We start from the raw sequence: 17708 nt of genomic DNA, 5'->3' as shown, positions 1-17708 counted from the left end.
TCTCTCCCCCCAAAGTGCAGAATAAAAACAGACTAAGATTCTCTCTGGGCTTCCAGCCCCACTATGTAATTTTCTTGTTCAACTTGTCAACGCTCATTTTGAGTCTTATTCTTGGTCGCCAGAGACCTGCTGCTTTTTGCAGTAGCAGTTGTGGTTTTCCTTCTATTGCTAGCTAGTTATGTACTATAATGCTGCTAATGAAAAAGCAATTTGATACATAACCCACATCTCTCCTTACTCCATCTCAACTCATTAAAAGAGGTTTTGCTTTCATCTTCACTTCATCAGGCTTATTCTGAGCTCTAGCTTCCTTGGATATGTCCAAGTCAGCAATTTGTCTCAAATGGGGCACTTTTTCCCCCATCATACTTCCAAAGAGGTGCATCTCCAAATTATAAATCTAAGAGTTAGCTTGGAGACTGAACTGTCAATGATACTCCAGATGAAACCTAAAATAGCCACTGGCAGTGGGGTGGGGGGTGGAGAAGAAGTTATCTTGGCATCTTCCTAGTAGGCTAGTTCTGAAAGAAGTCTTCTCCCTCTACTGCCAGTCACCCCCTGCCTTGATCATCTGGAGAGGCCCCTTATAAGTAACTTCAGCCACAGCAACCACTTGCTTCCCCTTCTAAAAAAGCCTGCTTGAATGTGTTGCCTCCTCATCTCTCCCTATCACGTATAGCAATATGACTCGGGGCTCTGCCTTGAAGGAGATGAAGAGGTCTTCTGGCAGGCTGCATCCCTAAGGTTGGCTTATCCATGACCTCCAACCTGTCTGGGTTTCTCTTTGTAATTCTGCAACTGACTCGACCGCTTCCCCTTCTTTACATGCACATCTGCTCCAGTGTAATTAAATCATACCCAGCCTGGGAGTACTTGTATCCCCAAAATATCCAAGCTAGGTAATGAAACTGAATGGTTCTGTCACTAATCGGTGAGCTCCTGAGGTGCTCCACATTCATTCTTGTACCCTTAAACCTTTCCTCATTAGCTTTATATGGTTCTCCTATATTTCTTCAACAGTATGACTCTCAGGATGGGTTCACTGGGTAGTGGGAATCTTGGACAGTGTTAAAACTGCCTGGTTCACCAGCTAAGGAGTCTCCAGAAATTGGAAGTGCCCACCACTATGTGACATAGTAGACATGTTACCATCTTTCTGTGCTGTGAAATGCAGGGTGCATCCCTGCAAGCCCTTGTGATTTGTCAGTGACCTTATGATCAGGGCACTAACATTCTGGGAGGGAAGAAACTAACCTTCCACAGGTTTCAGAATAGCAGCCATGTTGGTCTGTATTCACAAAAAGAAAAGGAGTACTCATGGCACCTTAGAGACTAACAAATTTATTAGAGCATAAGCTTTCGTGAGCTACAGCTCACTTCTTCAGATGCATTTGGTGGAAAACACAGAGGGGAGATTGTGTGTGTGTGTACACACACACACACACACACACATGAAACAATGGGTTTATCATACACACTAGGTCGGAGTATGAACAAGAGGCTACTAGGCAGCTCTCCAACGCCACTTTCTACAAGCCATTACCCTCTGATCCCACTGAGAGTTACGAAAAGAAACTACAGCATTTGCTCAAGAAACTCCCTGAAAAAGCACAAGCACAAGAACAAATCCGCACAGACACACCCCTAGAACCCTGACCTGGGGTATTCTATCTGCTACCCAAGATCCATAAACCTGGAAATCCTGGACGCCCCATCATCTCAGGCATTGGCACCCTGACAGCAGGATTGTCTGGCTATGTAGACTCCCTCCTCAGGCCCTACATTACCAGCACTCCCAGCTATCTTTGAGACACCACTGATTTCCTGAGGAAACTACAGTCCATTGGTGATCTTCCTAAAAACACCATCCTAGCCACTATAGATGTGAAGCCTCTACACCAACATTCCACACAAAGATGGACTACAAGCCGTCAGGAACAGTATCCCCGATAATGTCACGGCTAACCTGGTGGCTGAACTTTGTGACTTTGTCCTCACCGATAACTGTTCCCACATGTGAAATAATGCATACCTTCAAATCAGCAGCACTGCGATGGGTACCCGCATGGCCCCACAGTATGCCAACACTTTTATGGCTGACTTAGAACAACGCTTCCTCAGCTCTTGTCTCCTAATGCCCCTACTCTACTTGTGCTACATTGATGACATCTTCATCATCTGGACCCATGGAAAAGAAGCCCTTGAGGAATTCCACCATGATTTCAACAATTTCCATCCCACCATCAACCTCAGCCTGGACCAGTCCACACAAGAGATCCACTTCCTGGACACTACGGCGCTAATAAGCGATGGTCACATAAACACCACCCTATATCGGAAACCTACTGACCGCTCTTCCTACCTACATGCCTCTAGCTTTCATCCAGATCATATCACACGATCCATTGTCTACAGCCAAGCTCTACGATATAACCGCATTTGCTCCAACCCCTCAGAGATCTTGTAGGTGTTTGTCTCTGTCTATCATGCATTCCTACAACTACAATACCCACCTGCTGAAGTGAAGAAACAGATTGACAGAGCCAGAAGAGTACCCAGAAGTCACCTACTACAGGACAGGCCCAACAAAGAAAAGAACAGAACGCCACTAGCCATCACCTTCAGCCCCCAACTAAAACCTCTCCAACGCATCATCAAGGATCTACAACCTATCCTGAAGGACGACCCATCACTCTCACAGATCTTGGGAGACAGGCCAGTCCTTGCTTACAGACAGCCCCCCAATCTGAAGCAAATACTCACCAGCAACCACACACCACACAACAGAACCACTAACCCAGGAACCTATCCTTGCAACAAAGCCCGTTGCCAACTCTGTCCACATATCTATTCAGGGGACACCATCATAGGGCCTAATCGCATCAGCCACGCTATCAGAGGCTCGTTCACCTGTGCATCTACCAATGTGATATATGCCATCATGTGCCAGCAATGCCCCTCTGCCATGTACATTGGCCAAACTGGACAGTCTCTACGTAAAAGAATGAATGGACACAAATCAGACGTCCAGAATTATAACATCCAAAAACCAGTTGGAGAACACTTCAATCTCTCTGGTCACTCGATCACAGACCTAAGAGTGGCTATACTTCAACAAAAAAGCTTCAAAAACAGACTCCAACGAGAGACTGCTGAATTGGAATTAATTTGCAAACTGGATACAATTAACTTAGGCTTGAATAGAGACTGGGAATGGATGAGTCATTACACAAAGTAAAACTATTTCCCCATGTTTCTCCCCCCACTGTTCCTCAGATATTCTTGTTAACTGCTGGAAATAGCCTACCTTGCTTGTCACCATGAAAGGTTTTCCTCCTTCTCCCCCCCCCCCCCCGCTGCTGGTGATGGCTTACCTTAAGTGATCACTGTCCTTACAATGTGTATGATAAACCCATTGTTTCATGTTCTCTGTGTATGTATATACCAATCTGCCCTCTGTATTTTTCACCAAATGCATCCGATGAAGTGAGCTGTAGTTCACGAAAGCTTATGCTCAACAAATTTGTTAGTCTCTAAGGTGCCACAAGTATTCCTAACCTTCCACAGTATCTGTTCTTGGTTTCCTCTGTTAGACTGAGAGATTTCTTGTTTTTGTTTTTGGGTGCTTCTGGGACATGGTCCTAGAAGAGCCTGTACTATTACACTGCAGGGGCTTGAACTGTATGTGATTGTAGCAAAGATGTACCTTATACAGAGACCATATAGCAGCATAGCTATAGCTAGCATAATTCTGTAGTGTAGAGGCAGCTTGTGTCAGCAGAAGCAGCCTTCCCATTCCTGTAGGAATACCACCACCTCAAGCAATAGTAGCTACATAAATAAAAGCGTTCTTCCATGACATTGCTGCATCTACAGTTCTGAGTTTTGTCAGGGTGTGACAATGTCGACCTAACTTTTGAGTGTAGATGGCTCTTAATGACATGAGCATATCCAAATGTGACTGCTTCATGGTGGTGACATACCCAGATGTCTCCATAATCTCTCATTAAATTAGGCAACCATGTTCTGTTTCTTATCTTTATGCTTGGAGAGAGGGACTTCCAAGAACTTCAGGTGAACCAAGATAGTTCTAAGGAGTAATATAGAATCCCTTCCGGCCAACTGAAAAGTGGCTAGAGGTACATCCCTGTGTTCTGACTGTTTGAACGGGGGACTTTGCAGGTAACTGCCTGTGAGCGTTTATGTGGAGTACTTGCAGCTCTTAGCTCATTCCTTCCTTCCTTCCTAGAGAGACTTCTCATTTACAACTCAAAGACTGGATGGCGGTACTAGTACAGCACTGAACAGTCCCTCTGTATGTCAGGCTTGCACAAAGAAGCTCTACTTGACCAAGGGACCTGTATAGGTCCACCAGGCCAATATGGCTCAGCCTGCTAGGGCTGGGAACAAATGGTTTTGTATCTACAGAACGTGAGGCTTAAAACATTTTTTTATTTTTTCCTTCTCCCCTCTCTGCCCCCCTCCCCACCCCAACCCTGGCTGGCTGAGATCACAATCAGTCTCAAGGCTTTCTTGTCCCTTCCTGTTAGTTTCCAACTTGATTCCAGGACATGTGGCCATATTAAAACTTTGTAGCTAGAAATCCATGCTCTTATACATACTAACTGCTTGGGTGGTGGAGTAGCATTGTATATTAATGATGAGGTAGACTCTAAAGAAATTATAAGTGATGGAATGGATAAAGTCTGTTTTAGGCCAAAATCACGTTGGGGAAGAAAGCTACTAGATGTTCCCTGATAGTGTTTGGGGTGTGCTACAAATCACTGGGATCCAATTTGGATATGGATAGAGACTTCTTTAATGGTTTTAAAGAAATCAATACTACTGGGAATTGTGTGATTATGGGAGACTTTAACTTCCCAGATATAGATTGAAGGACAAGTTCTACTACTAATAGAAGGGCCCAGATTCTCCTGTATGTGATAGCTGACCAATTTCTTCACCAAACAGTTGGTGGTGAACCAACAAGAAGTGATGCCATTTTAGATTTGGTAGTAGTGAGGACTAGTAGAACTGGATGTAGAGGACAACCTTGGTTCTAGTAATCATGACCCAATTCCAATTAAACTAAATGGGAGGATAAACAAAAATAGGTCTGCAATGAGGGTCCTTGATTTCAAAAGAGCAAGTTTAAAAAAATTTAGGGAATTTAGTTAGGGAAGTGGACTGGACCAAAGAACTCAAGGATCTGAATGTGGAGGAGGCTTGGAATTACTTTGTCAACGTTGCAGAAGCAATCTGAAGCCTGCATCCTGAGCAAGAGGGGAAAAAATTCATAAGGAAAGGTTGCAGACCAAGCTGGATGAGCAAGCATCTCAAACAAGAGATTAAGAGAAAGCATATAAGAAATGGAAGATGGGATGGATCAGCAAGGAAAGCAACTGCTTGGAGGTCAAAGTGTGAGGATGAAGTGAGAATTGCCCAAAGCCTAGCAGAGTTGGACTTTGCAAAGGGAATGAACACTAATAGTAAAAGGTTCTGTAGTCCTATAAATAAGGGGGGAAAAAAAAATTGGAAAAGATGTAGGACTGCTAAGCACAGAGGATGGGCCATGATTAAATCTTTAATCTCCACTCCAACACCTCAACAAATACTTTATGCCTCATTTAAAAACTGAGGCAATGAAGATTTTAGGGATAGTGGCACGGTGGCTAATGGCAATGAGGATATGGAGGTAGAAATTACCCGATCCAAAGTTGGAGTCAAACTCCAACAGTTTAATGGGACTAAATTGGGGGGCCTGGATAATCTCCATCCAAGAACATTAAAAGAACTGGCACATGGAATCGCAAACCCAATTGCAAGGATTTTTAATGAATCTGTGAACTTAGGGGGGTTGTACACTGACTGACTGCAATTGCTAATCTAGTTCCTATTTTTAAGAAGCTACAGGCCTGTTTGACCTCAATTGTATGGAAGGCCTTAAAACAAATTTTGAAAGGGAAATAGTTACAGGCATAGAGGTGAATGGTAATTGGGATTAAATACAACATGCTTTTATAAAAGGTAGATTGTGTCAGACCAACCTGATCATCTTCTGTGAGGAAAATTGTGTTCGTTTTAAAGGGAAACGTAGTAGGTCTAGTCAACCTGAATGTCAGTAAGGCATTTGAGACAGTTCCACATGAGAAATTATTAGTTAAATTGAAGATGAGGCTTCATGTGGGAATTGAAAGGTGGATACTGAACTGGTTAAAGGGGAGGCTACAACAGGTCATACTGAAAAGTGAACTCGGGCTAGAGGGAGGCTACTAGTGGAGTTCCTCAGGGATTAGTCTTGGGACCAGTCTTATTTAACTTATTTTTATTACTGATCTTGGCACAAAAGTGGGTGTGTGCTAATAAAATTTGCAGATTACCCAAAGTTGAGTGTTTGCCACTATGGAGAAGGATCAGAATATCATACAAGAACTGGGAGCAATAGAAATAAAATGAAATTTAATAATGCAAAGTGCCAGGCCATGCATTTAGGAACTAACAAGAATTTTTCCTATACACTGGAGACTTTTCAGTTGGAAGTGACAGAGGAATAGACCTGGGTGTAGTGGTTGATCACAGGATGACTGAGCTGTCAATGTGATGCAGTCGTGAAAGACTAATGTGGTCCTAGGATGGATCAGGTGAGGTATTTCCAGTAGAGACAAGGAAGTGTTAGTACCATTATACAAGGTGCTGGTGAGACCTCATCTGGAGTAGTGTGTGAAGTTCTGGTCTCATCTTTAAGAAAGATGAATTCAAACTGGAACTGGTGCAGAGAAGGGCTACTCACATGATCTGAGAAACAGAAAACCTACCTTATGAGAGGAGACTCAGAAGAGCTTGGCTTGTTTGGCCTAACCAAGAGAAGGGTGAGGGGAGATGACCTCTCCCTATAAATACGTCGGAGATAAAAAACAGGGAGAGAGGAGTTATTTAAGTTATACACCAATGTGGATCTCAGAACAAATGGATATAAACTGGTAAACAAGTTTAGACTCAAAATTAGGCGACGGTTTTAACCATCAGAGGACTGAAGTTCTGGAACAGCCTCTCAAGGGGAGCAACGGGGCAGAAAATCTAACTGGCTTCAAGACTGAGCTTGATGGATTTATGGAGGGGATGGTATGATAGGACTGCCTATGATTGGCTGTCGCCCGCTGGTGACTGCCAGTAGCAAAAACCCCAACTGCTGGAGACAGGACATAGAATTCTCCATAGTAACTCATTCCCAGGTGTCTGGATGGTCGGTCTTGCCCACAGGCTCAGGGTCTAACTGATCACCATGTTTGAGGTTGAGAAGGACTCTTCCTCTGGGTTAGATTGGCAGAGACCCTGGGGTTTTTTTTTAACCTGCCTCTGCAGCCTGGGGCATGGGCCACTTACAAGTTTAATGTAGTGTAAATGGATTCTCTGTAACTCAAAGTCTTTAAACCATGATTTGAGGACTTCAGTAACTCAGCCTGGGTTTAGGGCACTATTACAGGACTAGATGGGTGAGGTTCTATGGCCTGCAATATACAGGAGGTCAGAAGGGACCATCGTGATCATCTAAAGTCTACAAGCATCCACCTGTCGAAGGCTTGACAAATCCACTTCCAATTTGCCAGAGAACGTTTCCCCACTTTCCCTTGGGAAGTTCACCTGTCAGTTTTTGGCTGCTTTCATTATATAACTGGAGTCCTCTGCAACCCCAAGACCCTTCCAAATGTGTGGCTTTCTTCCTGAGCCTGCAGTCTCGAAGGACAGGTGTGAACTGTCTAAGGCCCAAATCTCATGTGTTCCTTCCCCAGCCCCTAAAGCACAACTGGTTCACAGCCTATCTGCTCTGAAGGATTCTGCTAGCACTTAGGGGAGGTTGTAAAAATGTTCCTGTTCCTCTCCCATAGGTCTGCTGCTCCAAATACAATGAGTAGCTGCTGCATTGCTTGTGCCACTGGATGGGGTAGAAACATTGGGCATCTGACCAGTGAATCAAATTAGCAGCAGATCCACCAGATCTATCACTATTGCATAGCAGCATCAAGGAACCCATGAATTCCTCAGTCCCTGACTTGCTGTGCAGTGAATTTGCACCATGAGGTGGGATTCCCCATTCATCTCAAGAGGCTGATCATTCTGTCTTGGCCTGCTAGAGTTTGTTCTCCCCCTGCACCCCCAAAAGCTCTTGACACTGGCCTGACTTTGCTCCCATCCAAATTGATGGAATTTTTACAAGGGCAGTAGTTAGGCCAGTGTTGAGAGGTCTGGAATTCCACCCTTTAATCTTGAGGGGTAAAGCTCATAATTCTGGGAGCTACAACTATTCTTTCTTCTGCCCATCCTAATCCCTATGAGCCCTCTTAACAAATAAGACCCTCTTCTAGATGGCAACCTATTGGATAACTTGTCATGGGTTTGCAAATAGTATAAAGCCTTTAGTAGCAGTCAGCTATGGTCTGCCTAAACTGTTAAAATTGGCATCGAGGAGGTGAGACATGATGGCTTTTATTAAAGTCTTATCTCCTGCCAAAGCTTATTGATCATTACAAATATTTTAGGGTGACCAAAATTTGAAATACTGGTCCTGCATGCTCATCCTCAACTTTTCATGGCAGCAGCTGAACAAGGATCCCAGAGCTATGGGATGCCCTGGAAACTCTTTACAAGACAGCTTCAATGCTTGCATCAGTGTCTGTCATGGACAGGGAACCTGCTGTTAGTACAGCCAATTAAGTACTAAGAAATAGACTCTTTAGATCAAGATAAACAAGACTTTCTCTTTGACCTCCCATCAATGGCTCAGTCCCACTGGGAGTGCAGGGAATTTTAGTGTAGCAAGTGCTGGGGGAAGAAAGCACAAGCGAAACACTCTGTTCTACTTTAATCTCTTAAAAGCCAGGTCTGAGCTCTAACTTGTGCCTTTCAGGATGATACAAACATCTTAGTTGACACACAGATGTCCAGGATACACAAACACTCACTAACCACGGACTTCTCCAGTTGACTCCTCTTGATGTCCCTCTTACTGGTTTCAAAACCAGAAAATCCCCAGCATAGTTGGCCTCATTCTTAAAGCCAGCCCATGTCCTGCTGATCTGCCAGCAATAGTCAAAGCTTGGAGGAATATGGAAAAAGCCTTTGCACTGTCAGTACCATGGTGGAGAAATAGCTCTTCAGGATGGATTGGGAGGCAAAATATCTAGTCTCAAAAATAAGTTTGGGTTTTTTTTGTTTGGTGGTGGTCTTAGGTCGAGTAGCTAGAGACTGACTTAACAGGCTTGGAGTCAGATTATCCTACATCTGCCTACTATGTGGCATTCTTCACCTCTGAAGAGTCTGGTATTGGCCACTGTCAGATGGGATACTGTACTAGACAGATCTCGGGAATTGCCATATATTGGATTGGACATAGAATCATAGAATCATAGAATATCAGGGTTGGAAGGGACCCCAGAAGGTCATCTAGTCCAACCCCCTGCTCAAAGCAGGACCAAGTCCCAGTTAAATCATCCCAGCTAGGGCTTTGTCAAGCCTGACCTTAAAAACCTCTAAGGAAGGAGATTCTACCACCTCCCTAGGTAACGCATTCCAGTGTTTCACCACCCTCTTAGTGAAAAAGTTTTTCCTAATATCCAATCTAAACCTCCCCCATTGCAACTTGAGACCATTACTCCTCGTTCTGTCATCTGCTACCATTGAGAACAGTCTAGAGCCATCCTCTTTGAAACCCCCTTTCAGGTAGTTGAAAGCAGCTATCAAATCCCCCCTCATTCTTCTCTTCTGCAGACTAAACAATCCCAGCTCCCTCAGCCTCTCCTCATAAGTCATGTGCTCTAGACCCCTAATCATTTTCGTTGCCCTTCGTTGTACTCTTTCCAATTTATCCACATCCTTCCTGTAGTGTGGGGCCCAAAACTGGACACAGTACTCCAGATGAGGCCTCACCAGTGTCGAATAGAGGGGAACGATCACGTCCCTCGATCTGCTCGCTATGCCCCTACTTATACAACCCAAAATGCCATTGGCCTTCTTGGCAACAAGGGCACACTGCTGACTCATATCCAGCTTCTCGTCCACTGTCACCCCTAGGTCCTTTTCCGCAGAACTGCTGCCGAGCCATTCGGTCCCTAGTCTGTAGCGGTGCATTGGATTCTTCCATCCTAAGTGCAGGACCCTGCATTTATCCTTATTGAACCTCATTAGATTTCTTTTGGCCCAATCCTCCAATTTGTCTAGGTCCTTCTGTATCCTATCCCTCCCCTCCAGCGTATCTACCACTCCTCCCAGTTTGGTATCATCCGCAAATTTGCTGAGAGTGCAATCCACACCATCCTCCAGATCATTTATGAAGATATTGAACAAAACGGGCCCCAGGACCGACCCCTGGGGCACTCCACTTGACACCGGCTGCCAACTAGACATGGAGCCATTGATCACTACCCGTTGAGCCCGACAATCTAGCCAGCTTTCTACCCACCTTATAGTGCATTCATCCAGCCCATACTTCCTTAACTTGCTGACAAGAATGCTGTGGGAGACCGTGTCAAAAGCTTTGCTAAAGTCAAGAAACAATACATCCACTGCTTTCCCTTCATCCACAGAACCAGTAATCTCATCATAAAAGGCGATTAGATTAGTCAGGCATGACCTTCCCTTGGTGAATCCATGCTGACTGTTCCTGATCACTTTCCTCTCCTCTAAGTGCTTCAGGATTGATTCTTTGAGGACCTGCTCCATGATTTTTCCAGGGACTGAGGTGAGGCTGACCGGCCTGTAGTTCCCAGGATCCTCCTTCTTCCCTTTTTTAAAGATGGGCACTACATTAGCCTTTTTCCAGTCATCCGGGACTTCCCCCGTTCGCCACGAGTTTTCAAAGATAATGGCCAAGGGCTCTGCAATCACAGCCGCCAATTCCTTCAGCACTCTCGGATGCAATTCGTCCGGCCCCATGGACTTGTGCACGTCCAGCTTTTCTAAATAGTCCCTAACCACCTCTATCTCTACAGAGGGCTGGCCATCTCTTCCCCATTTTGTGTTGCCCAGCACAGCAGTCTGGGAGCTGACCTTGTTAGTGAAAACAGAGGCAAAAAAAGCATTGAGTACATTAGCTTTTTCCACATCCTCTGTCACTAGCTTGCCTCCCTCATTCAGTAAGGGGCCCACACTTTCCTTGGCTTTCTTCTTGTTGCCAACATACCTGAAGAAACCCTTCTTGTTACTCTTGACATCTCTTGCTAGCTGCAGCTCCAGGTGCGATTTGGCCCTCCTGATATCTTTCCTACATGCCCGAGCAATATTTTTATACTCTTCCCTGGTCATATGTCCAACCTTCCACTTCTTGTAAGCTTCTTTTTTATGTTTAAGATCCGCTAGGATTTCACCATTAAGCCAAGCTGGTCGCCTGCCATATTTACTATTCTTTCGACTCATCGGGATGGTTTGTCCCTGTAACCTCAACAGGGATTCCTTGAAATACAGCCAGCTCTCCTGGACTCCCTTCCCTTTCATGTTAGTCCCCCAGGGGATCCTGGCCATCTGTTCCCTGAGGGAGTCAAAGTCTGCTTTCCTGAAGTCCAGGGTCCGTATCCTGCTGCTTACCTTTCTTCCCTGCGTCAGGATCCTGAACTCAACCAACTCATGGTCACTGCCTCCCAGATTCCCATCCACTTTTGCTTCCCCCACTAATTCTACCCGGTTTGTGAGCAGCAGGTCAAGAAAAGCGCTCCCCCTAGTTGGCTCCCCTAGCACTTGCACCAGGAAATTGTCCCCTACGCTTTCCAAAAACTTCCTGGATTGTCTATGCACCGCTGTATTGCTCTCCCAGCAGATATCAGGAAAATTAAAGTCACCCATGAGAATCAGGGCATGCGATCTAGTAGCTTCCGTGAGTTGCCGGAAGAAAGCCTCATCCACCTCATCCCCCTGGTCCGGTGGTCTATAGCAGACTCCCACCATGACATCACTCTTGTTGCACACACTTCTAAACTTAATCCAGAGACACTCAGGTTTTTCCACAGTTTCGTACCGGAGCTCTGAGCAGTCATACTGCTCCCTTACATACAGTGCTACTCCCCCACCTTTTCTGCCCTGCCTGTCCTTCCTGAACAGTTTATAACCATCCATGACTGTACTCCAGTCATGTGAGTTATCCCACCAAGTCTCTGTTATTCCAATCACGTCATAATTCCTTGACATCACCAGGACCTCCAGTTCTCCCTGCTTGTTTCCAAGGCTTTGTGCATTTGTATATAAGCACTTGAGATAACCTGTTGATCGCCCCTCATTCCCAGTATGAGGCAGGAGCCCTCCCCTCACAGACCTTCCTGCCTGTGCTTCCTCCCGGTATCCCGCTTTCCCACTTACCTCAGGGCTTTGGTCTCCTTCCCCCGGTGAACCTAGTTTAAAGCCCTCCTCACTAGGTTAGCCAGCCTGCTGGCAAAGATGTTCTTCCCTCTCTTCGTAAGATGGAGCCCGTCTCTGCCCAGCACTCCTCCTTCATGGAACACCATCCCATGGTCAAAGAATCCAAAGCCTTCTCTCCGACACCACCTGCGTAGCCATTCGTTGACCTCCACGATTCGACGGTCCCTACCCAGGCCTTTTCCTTCCACGGGGAGGATGGACGAGAACACCACTTGCGCCTCCAACTCCTTTATCCTTCTTCCCAGAGCCACATAGTCCGCAGTGATCCGCTCAAGGTCATTCTTGGCAGTATCATTGGTGCCCACGTGGAGAAGCAGGAAGGGGTAGCGATCCGAGGGCTTGATGAGTCTCGGCAGTCTCTCCGTCACATCACGAATCTTAGCCCCTGGCAAGCAGCAGACTTCTCGGTTTTCCCGGTCAGGGCGGCAGATAGATGACTCAGTCCCCCGGAGGAGAGAGTCCCCGACCACCACCACCCGCCTTCTCCTCTTGGGAGTGGTGGTCGTGGAACCTCCAACCTCAGGACATCGCATCTCATGCCTCCCAACCAGCGGAGTCTCCTTCTGCTTTCTCCCCCCAGACATATCATCTGGTCCACTCTCCGCATTGGTACCTGTGGAGAGAACATGAAAGCGGTTAGTTACCTGTGTCTGTTACTGGAACCCGGACATTCCGCTTACCTCTTCTGGAGGTCACATGTTGCCAAGCTTCTTCACTGGCCTCTTGGCTCCTCTGTGTAACCTGCTCTACATCTTTAGAGCTTTGTGCCCCTAGAAGGCTATCCTGAGTTTGGTCCAGAAAATCCTCAGTCTCTCGTATACAACGCAGGGTCGTTACCTGTTGCTCCAGACCTTCAATCTTCTCTTCCAATATGGAGACCAGCTTGCACTTTGTACAGACAAAGTCGCTTCTGTCCTGTGGAAGAAAGACAAACATGGCACATCCAGTGCAGGTCACAATAGCTGAACCCCCCCCTTCCATATCACCTACCTACTATGAGCTTCCTCAGAGACGTTGGCAAGATGTAAGCCTCACTGGGCTCACTCCAGGCGAACTCCCAGGCAAACTCCTGCTGTGAGCTGCTCTGCTGTCCCCGCTGCTCCGCTGCCGCTCAGCTGGTTCGCGAGGCTCCGGCTATTTTTAAACAGCCAGGCTTCCCTGACGCAAACACACAGACACCCTAATGCCCGCCCCCTGCAGGCTAGCAGCCAATCAGACACTCACTCAGGCTCCCTCCCAGCAAACACACGCTCGGATACTTCCTCAGCAAGCAAACACACACACTCGGATACTTACCAGTCCCAGGCAAACTCCTGCTGTGAGCTGCTCTGCTGTCCCCGCTGCTCCGCTGCCGCTCAGCTGGTTCGCGAAGCTCCGGCTATTTTTAAACAGCCAGGCTTCCCTGACGCAAACACACAGACATGTTCAGTCATGAGTGCTAGTGGCCATTTCATTGTGGCAAAGGTTTCCTAGAAGCCTTTTGCCATCTATAGTTGCTGAAACTTTGTATTCTGAAGCCTCTCATAATGTGAATTGGCAGCTTTGAAATAGCTGAATAGTGAAACTTTGTATTCTGAAGCCTCTCATAATGTGAATTGGCAGCTTTGATGGCTCAGACGTGAAGGCAGAGGGAGATGTCAGGTCAGAATGTTGCCCAGTTAGTCAGCAGCAAACTGCAGTTCATCAGCCACGAAACACCCATGATGTGGAAGCTGTAGGAGCTTAGCCATTCAGTATAGCTTCCTGCAGCAGTGGGTGCTCTTGAGCAATGACCGTACAACTGCTTTGAGATCCAAGGGCAAGTGTCTGCTAGAACTGGTGTAGTCTCTTGCTCCCAATCCTTCAGCAAAACCATGCCAAGCTTTCTTCAAAGCTGTGCTACCCCATCAAACTTGCCACCATGCCACCAGAAATCTTGATCATATGAGTGTGACTCGCTCTTTCAAAACTTTCTTGCCAGACTAGCCCAGTAAATACGCCTATCCTTGTAAGCAACAGCCAATGCTCTCCAAAGGTTAAAATTCTGTTTCTTCTTCTCCTCCTTCTCCTGTGTAAGTACTTTCATATTTCATACACTGAAATAGTGATGTTGTGTTACAAACCCTCACAGCCTGAATGCAAGTAGCAGCCATTCTACTTGCTAGCTGTGTTGAGGCTGTTACCAGCTAACTTCCATTCAGAAATAGGGCTCTTTACTGAATTAAGGATTAGGAGATAGGAAGGTCACAATATTCTTGTCTCGTGCGTCTCAGTAGCCAGAGACTTGTCTGTCTGGTTTCTGTACCCTTAGAATCTTTCAAAGGAGCCTACAGGGTCTAGGTGCCAGCTTCACGGAAGTTCAAACCCTGCCTAAGTCCTCAATAGACACTGGAAGCATTAGTCAGCACCATATAATTACTCACTGCAGTTCAAAGCACAATAGACACTTGATCTAGATGGAGTGATTCCCTCCTCCCTTGCTACCACTTGCTCAGCAAAGAGGTTAGGAATCTGCCTTCTCCAGAGGTGTGCAGGCATGTTCTAAAGGACAAAGTCTTATTGCTCTGATTGGTCTCAAAATATGAGAGCCTCGTTAGCCTGTTTTAGAACATTGTCAGGGGCTGCTCTTGGGCACACTGGCCCTCTGCCCAGGGCAGGAGGAGGGTCCAGGGCTCCCCACAGCAGGCTGCCTGTGAAGGTTTTTACCATGGCTCAGCTTCCAGCCTGGCCAGGGGGTGGAGGCCCACCTTACCCCTTTTTCTCACCGCCCACCTCACCCCTTGGGAAGAAGCTGGTGCCACCCCTGAACCTCAGACAGGTATGAAGCAGTGCCGCAGGGAATCCAGGTCAAATGCTGTCCTGGAGTGATTCTGACTGGGACTTGAACACTGCATTTCAGGATTGTCCCACCCAATTAGGACAGATGGTCATCCTACACATCTTGTCCAAAAGGTACTACAATAGTATGTCTTGTAAGGTATCCTCTGAAAACTCACCTGCTGGTCAGGATCATCCTGATAAAATATGGCAACATTGTATGTGAAATTATAAAATTATGCATGTACGATATTGACACATGTTCCAAATCCCACAACCCTGCCGAAACTGAGGTTGGGAAATTGCTTTGTCCTAAACAAAGCAATGTGTACTCTGCTTAATTTGCATTTTAAGCAGTAAACGGAATACTCAAACCTGGAGGGAAACAAAGAAAGCTTAAACAGGAGCAAGAAATCCAGTAGGGAACATCCTTCCACATAGACTTTTGTCTCGTACTTCCCAGCTGGAAACGTTTGTTTTTATTTTCTAGAGAGGGATTGGAAACACCTCAAGGCACCATCTCTCTTCTCCCTGCCCATCACATTCGGTGCACCTGAAGTGACAGACAAAGCAAGCCTTGAACTCTGACAGGGTGTGACAGAGTGGGGAGTATTTACTGGTAGTCCGCATTGATGCGGAATGGTGGTGGGATATTAGGGTGGGACTTCACTAGAGGGATGATACATGAGCACAAACCTGAGCCCAGGAGGGGGTTGGGGCTAGGTGACACCTTCCGCCCAGAAAACTGGACAAAGGCTGGAGGAGGCTGTAAGGTTATGCATTTAGGCATTAATAACAAGAATTTTAGTTATAAGTTGGGGACGCATCAATTAGAAGTAACGGAAGAGAAGGACCTTGGAGTATTGGTTGATCATAGGATGACTGAGCTGCCAATGTGATATGGCTGTGAAAAAAGCTAATGTGGTTTTGGGATGCATCAGGAGAGGCATTTCCAGTAGGGTTAAGGAGGTTTTAGTACCATTATACAAGGCACTGGTGAGACCTCACCTAGAATACTGTGTGCAGTTCTGGTCTCCCACGTTTAAAAAGGATGAATTCAAACTGGAGCAGGTAAAGAGAGAGGCTATTAGGATGATCCAAGGAATGGAAAACTTGTCTTATGAAAGGAGACTTAAGGAGCTTGGCTTGTTTAGCCTAACTAAAAGAAGGTTGAGGGGAGCTATGATTGCTCTCTATAAATATATCAGAGGGATAAATACAGGAGAGGGAGAGGAATTATTTCAGCTCAGCACCAATGTGTACACGAGAACAAATGGGTATAAACTGGCCACCAGGAAGTTCAGACTTGAAATTAGACGAAGGTTTCTAACCATCAGAGGAGTGAAGTTTTGGAATAGCCTTCCAAGGGAAGCAGTGGGGGCAAAAGATCTATCTGGTTTTAAGATTCTACTCAATAAGTTTATGGAGGAGATGGTATGATGGGATAATGGGATTTTGGTAAGTAATTGATCTTTAAATATTCAGGGTAAATAGGCCAAATCCCCTGAGATGGGATATTAGATGGATGGGATCAGAGTTACCCAGGAAAGCATTTTCTGTAGTATCTGGCTGGTGAATCTTGCCCATATGCTCAGGATTTAGCTGATTGCCATATTTGGGGTCGGGAAGGAATTTTCCTCCAGGGCAGATTGGAGAGGCCCTAGAGGTTTTTTGCCTTCCTCTGTAGCATGGGGTATGGGTGACTTGAGGGAGGCTTCTCTGCTCCTTGAAGTCTTTAAACCATGATTTGAGGACTTCAATAGCTCAAACATAGGTGAGGTTTTTCGTAGGAGTGGGTGGGCGAGATTCTGTGGCCTGCACTGTGCAGGAGGTCGGACTAGATGATCAGAATGGTCCCTTCTGACCTTAGTATCTATGAGAAGCAGGGGGTGTGGCTGGGTGAGACTGCTGGAGAGGGGGTTTCAGTTTGAAGCTGGCTTGGGAAAACGGAGGGAGGCCCAGCATTGGGGTCAGCCCCAAGATGGATCTCACTGAAGGGTCCTGTTTTCTGTACCTTCAAGCTCTGTTTTGGACTATTCCTGTTTTCTAATAAACCTTCTGTTTTACTGTCTGGCTGAGAGTCCTGGTGAATCACAGGGGGGGCATGCAGGGCCCTGACTCCCCCACACTCTGATACGGGTTCTTCAGTAAGACTTCTGAAAGCATGTGGTAAGAAACTTTGCTTGACTCTGATCTAGTTCGTTAGAAACAGTTACAAGAAATACAAATACCTGACTTTTTGTTTTGTGCATCATTACTTTTACTCAATGTTTGTAGCTAATCTTGTGTTACTGTTTTATCTAATCCAGAGTGTTTAAGTTGAAGTAACTTGTTACCCAAACAGGGTTACCCAGACATGTGCCTAGTTACTCAAAGGAATAACAAACTTGAAACATTTTGTACTGTCAAAGGGGGCTGGGCAATACAGGACATGCATGAATGTGGGGTATGCTGGGGTCCTCCTGCAGGATGTAACTGGCAGGTTGCAGCTATAGACAGTCAGGGTGTGG

At 46.1% G+C, this 17708-nt stretch overlaps 1 protein-coding gene across 2 annotated transcripts in view; it reads left to right on the top strand.

Moving 5' to 3' along the window:
- The window catches only part of GPR137C (G protein-coupled receptor 137C), a 35531-nt gene that overhangs the window by 4056 nt on the left and 13767 nt on the right, over positions 1–17708 (top strand). The gene's annotated exons all lie outside the window — the stretch shown is intronic.

The sequence above is a fragment of the Dermochelys coriacea genome, chromosome 6, assembly GCF_009764565.3.
Source record: "Dermochelys coriacea isolate rDerCor1 chromosome 6, rDerCor1.pri.v4, whole genome shotgun sequence".
In the NCBI taxonomy this organism is placed as follows: Eukaryota; Metazoa; Chordata; order Testudines; family Dermochelyidae; genus Dermochelys; species Dermochelys coriacea.
The sequence above is the reverse complement of the archived record's forward strand: the minus strand, read 5'-3'. Positions and strand labels throughout refer to the sequence as shown.